Source organism: Myotis brandtii, unplaced genomic scaffold (assembly GCF_000412655.1).
Source record: "Myotis brandtii unplaced genomic scaffold, ASM41265v1 scaffold535, whole genome shotgun sequence".
Classification (NCBI taxonomy): Eukaryota; Metazoa; Chordata; class Mammalia; order Chiroptera; family Vespertilionidae; genus Myotis; species Myotis brandtii.
In genome coordinates, this window is record NW_005369964.1 from 3,483,483 (window position 1) to 3,488,764 (window position 5,282).

Below are 5,282 nucleotides of genomic sequence, written 5' to 3' on the forward strand. Positions count from 1 at the left end.
TAATTTTAGGGCTTTAGCGATTTTCTTAAAAGGGTTCGACTTTCTTTCCTGCCTCAGCCAGAGGCATGTTCGCAGGAACTGTGGGACTTCAGAGCTGGACGCCATCCTAGGGGTGATTTCGTTCGGCATAGGCTGCTCTGCCAGCAGGAGAAACTGAGGCCCAGGCAGGCGCTGATGCAGCTGGCGGTGAGAACCGGGGTGCCAATGCGGGACCCCAGTCACCAGCTCAGAGCTCTTTCTAGCTCGCAGGCTTTCTGACTCCCATGGGCCGCACCTTCTCAAGATGGCACGGGACGGTGGACGCCAGCTTCACACGTGCTCACTTCCTCTTTGACTTTCCCCTGCGAGGTCTGACCAAGAGGAGCAGGGGAAGGAGGGCGTGGCCTTCTTTCTCCCTGAGCTCCTGTCCAGGAGTGTGAGGCAGGCAGGGGGCCCTCCTGGCTCTGAGTCGGGTAGGCTGCTCAAATGGTAGCTGTGGCCTTGGGCGATTCAGCCCAGCACCCTGGGCCTCTTGCCTTCCCTTTAGGAGGCAATGGTTGATAGTTACGTGGGTGGGATCTTTGTTGGAACGAAAGCCCGTGTGCCATGTTATCCATCCCCAGGGCATGGCTGTCACTACCTGCACACATGCTGGGTTTGCCTCTCCAGTTCAGGAAATTGGTCCCGTCATTATGGACCTTACTAAGGAAAACCAGGGCAACCAATCAGTGCCATCGCCACAGAAATGTGTATCTGTCAGGGTGAGGCAGGTCATGCTGTGTAACAAACAGCCCCCATAGGCAGTGGCTTAAATACAATAAAAACGAAATTTTGGCACTTGCTGCACGTCCAGTGCTGGTCAGCAGGAGGGCTCTGTTAGTCGTAGTCACTCAGAAATGCAGGCTGGTGCTGAATTGCACAGACTCGGGCCTTCATACACACGAAGGCAGCAAAAAATGAAAATGGTGAAGCGTAGGAGATGCGTAGGGTTTCCATGCAGAAGTGACACTTGTCACTTTCACTCACATTTTACTGGCCAAAGCTAGCCATGTGACCACACCTCACTTCAGGGAGGTGAGGACCTGCTGTCTCGTGTGCTTGGAAAGAGAATGGTGCATCTGCGAGCCTCAGTTTCCCCATCTGTAAACACAAGAGGCAGGACCGGCTGACCCTCCCGCTCTGGCTGTGACAGCGGAGGTCTGGGGACTGTGCCTTCCAGCAGCACGCAGTCCTGCCGCCGGTGGCACGGGATCAGGGTCGCCCATGTCCACGCTGGGAGAGTCGGTGGGGATGTAGGTGCGGCCAGGGCTGAGAACTAATTTCGGTGTCTGGTTTCCAGAGCGAGGCTTTATGTTGGGCCTCCTGTCCCTTCTGCTCTTGAATTCCAGCAGAAGTGTTTTCAAGGTCGTGGTCATGACATCCATTTTTTTTTTTCTAATTTCTCTTTTGAGTGGCATCCACTGGTACAGGGCGGCGGTGTGGAAGGGGTTTTGAAGGGAAGGGAAGCCGTGGTTCTGGCAGGAGGATCGTGACCCTTAAGTGAGGTGTTATGGAAGGGGGGCCTGTGACCCCGCTCACAGCCCATTCCCCTGCCGTCTCCAGTGGGTGTGCCGGTTAGTGTTCAAGCTCGCCCGAGCTCCCCCACGGCCCCAGGCCTCTCTGTGGGCGGCTGCCTTTCTAAGGCTGCGAAAGCATGGGGGTTGTTTTGAACTATGAACTTGGAGATGGGTCTCGGTGCACACCTCAGGCCGCTCGCGGGGGCGTGCCGGGGACCTCCGTGAAAGCTTTGTGACCACACTCAATTCTGAGCGATGGAGATGGAACCTGGTGGGTTTAGTCACCCTCGCCCTGGGGTTGAGCCTCCGTGCTAAGGGGCGGGCAGGGGGGCATGCGGGGCCCACTGTGAGCATCACCTCCGTGGGCCCTGCTCAGACCTCCCTATTCCGCGTGGTCCGGGCATGCACCCTGCCTTCCCCAGGCGGGCGGTCCTCTCCCCGCTGCTTTCAGGCCAGGGAGGCCCAGGAGTGGCGAATGGGCCACCTAGAGCTGGTGAGGCGCTCAGGCCCTCAGGCTGCGGAGCTCACACCTCCATGCGGGGTGGGCAGTGCCCTGGGCTTGCCGCTCCCTGCGCTCTCCCACAGCAAGCCAGAGCTCCACTCCTTCCTCATGCCAGTCGGACTCTCCTCCACGCGCCGCCTGGGACTCAGTCCTCTGCTCCATCAAACACGCGCGGCCCCTAACCTTCCCCCACATTCTCTCCGTGAGGGACCGTCACTCTCTGATGGAGGGGACCTCGCACGGTGAAGGCAAGCAGCCCAGGCCTGGGAGCAGAGGCTGGGCCTCAGGGGTGACTCCTCCCATGTCGTGGGGGTGCGCTCTCCAATGGGGCCTGGCGGGACCACTGGTCCTCCCTGGGCCCCCCTCCCTGGGCTTGGGGGCACTGTCCCCCTCCATCTGATGTTCCTGCTCTTTCTTTTTCTTTTCTTTTCTTTTTTTTAACTTTTGTATTTTTTCCTTTTTTTAAAATATTGTTTTCTAATTTTTAATTTTTTATTTTTGATGCTCCTGCTCTCCAAGGCTGAGCTGACGCCACCCCCCTCCGTGGCTTCCCCTCCCACCCCTGCCCCTCCCTACTCACGCTCCAGTGTGACGCGCACGGTTATGTGAGTCCCGGGCTGAGGCAGGCGGGGCCTGTCTCCTTGGTGAGACAGGGCTGGGTGGGAAGCAGGACGGAGAGCAGGTGTGGGTGAGTGGAGACACACAGGTCTGGGCAGGGGTCTGACCTCACCTGGTGTGGGAGCTGGCTCAGCAGCCCCCGATGTGTGAGTCACCTCTGGCCCGGAGCTTCCAGCTGGGAGCAGGCGGTGGGGAGGGAAGTGGCCGTCACGAGCCGGCGGGAATCCCGATGGTGCTGGAAAGACAGGGACGGACGGACACCTGGGTCCGTCCTCACTGCCTCCGCCCGCTCCTGTCCTCCAGGTGTCCTGCCTGAGCACTGAGGTCCTTCATCAGGAAACTCACCACCATCAGGCCCGGGTCAGAGCGGAGGGAGCGGGCAGGGGGAGGGGGAGCCGCTGCCGGCCAGGCCACTGCCCGATGCCCAGGCGAGCCAGCAGACGGATGTCATTGTGGGCGAGCGACAGAAGGGCCTGCCCTGGCCTCCTGGCAGAAGAGCATACATGTCTGCTGCTCCCCTGGTGCCCTCCAAGGGTCCCGTGATGGTGTCTGTGAGGCCCCTCCTCCTGGCAGCCTCGGTGAGTGAGTTCTGAGACGTGGGGCCCAGCGCCACTGAGCTGGTGGCCGGAGAGCTGCCATACTCCTGCGTGAGTCTTGCACGGCCCAGTTTAGTACATTTCATTGGTTTGACACATTTTTCTTGGACACCTACTATGTGCCAGGACCAGTGCTGGGACACAGAGATGACTCCGACCCGGTCCCTGCCCGAAGGACCTCCCAGGTGGGTGGGAGGGACAGGCTCAGAACCAGACAACATGGAACCGAGGTCACCAGGGAGTTTGTGTGGGGCTCTGGGCCCACAGAGGGTGGCGCGGAGCCAGCTGGGGGAGGGCAGCCATCAGCAGAGGCCTCCTGGAGCAGGGGCTGCCTGAGGATGGGGGAGTCAGCCCTGCAGGAAGGAAGAGGCGCTGTTCCCGACAGAGCATGTGCAAAGGCCCTGGGGCACATGGAAGCCACGCATTGTCAGAGCTACGAGCCACTCAGCCTGACTGAGACCTGAGGAGGCAGGAAAGATGAGAGTGGCCCCATTTTTAGGGTCCCAGGTTCTTGGCTAAGGAACTTGGCCGAGGAGGAATGTGGGGGTTTGATGTTGGGGTGCCACCCGGTCAGATCTGGGCTTTAGAAAGTTCTGACTCAGTGGGGAGGGGACACTGTGGGCAGGCAGGCCCCATGGGGATCACCATGACGGTCAAGAATAGGGGGACAGAGGCCTCGATAAACACGGGATGGAGTGGACTTACTGACGTCACCCTCCTGGTCATGGGGGCCTTGGCCAGGCGTCCCAGGGAAATGACAAACACGGGTGATGGGCGCTCTAGCTGTCCCTGCGCTGGTTCAGGCTGGAGCGAGGGCCTAGGGTGACAGAGGCCTCGATAAACACGGGGTGGAGTGGACTTACTGACGTCACCCTCCTGGTCATGGGGGCCTTGGCCAGGCGTCGCAGGGAAATGAGAAAACGGGCGATGGGCGCTCTAGCTGTCCCTGCGCTGGTTCAGGCTGGAGCGAGGGCCTGGCCCCTAACTGCCCGCTGCTGGAGAGGTCGGGGCTGGGGGAGCTGACGGAGGCCCCAGAGAGTCAGGGGAACTCCACTGCTTCCCAGTCGGGCCCATGCTGGCCACGCGCTCCTCCGCCCTGGGCCACACCCACAGCTTATCTCCTGGCACGGGACACCAGCCACGGGTGGGGGCCACGGAAACTGCCTCTTACACACTCGCCTGTCCCTTAAATTTCAAACAGAAGCCTCATCTGCAGCGTTTGGGGAAGGGTGTTATTACGGAGCTTTAATTCCCGCTGCCGCTAAGTGCGAATTAATGACCAGCCGAGGTGTGGAAACGGCGGCCGCAGCCAAGGGCTTGCCGTGTAGTAGATGGATTCAAGTTTACACTGAAGTGGGTTTGAACTAGTAACATTCGCCGCCTTGTTCCCGCTTTTCTTTCCCGATGCTTTCGTTTTCACCACGTTTCTGTCCTTCTCCCCTTTCTCTCGCTTTTCTCCACACAAGCCCGGCTCCTGTGTGCGCTGGAGCTGGGTCCCAAGCTTAGGAGGGGCTCTGGGATCCAGGCGGGACCAGAGGCGAGTGACAGGTGGCGCGAGTCTGCAGCCAGGCCCGGCTCTGCCGTGGGTCCTCCTGGCTGGCCGCTGCCCCCTTCACCTCCGAGCCGAAACCCCCTCACTCTCCAAGGGACCTGTCACATGACCTGTCACGCAGAATCAGGACCTGGTTGATGATGCCAGTGATGCAGAAAGCGACGTCCACAGGCCCAGGCACTCGGCCGGTGATCTGTACACACAAGTTTCTTCCTGTTGCAGGGCCTCTTCTGGGTCAGAGTTCGGGAGTGGGCACAGGGGACGAGCCGTGGACGGAGCAGGGGGGCTCTAGGCCCAGCCCCACAACTCACTTAGTGCTTCCCTGTGAAATGAGCTGGGTAAGGGCACGTTCTGCAGGTCCCTTAGGGTCCCCATTTGAGGGTCCTGTCTGGGCAGCAATACAGGGAGAGTAGGAGAAGGAGGAGGTAGGGGGAGGAGGAGATGGAGGAGGAGGAGGAGGAGGAGGAGGAGGAGGAGGA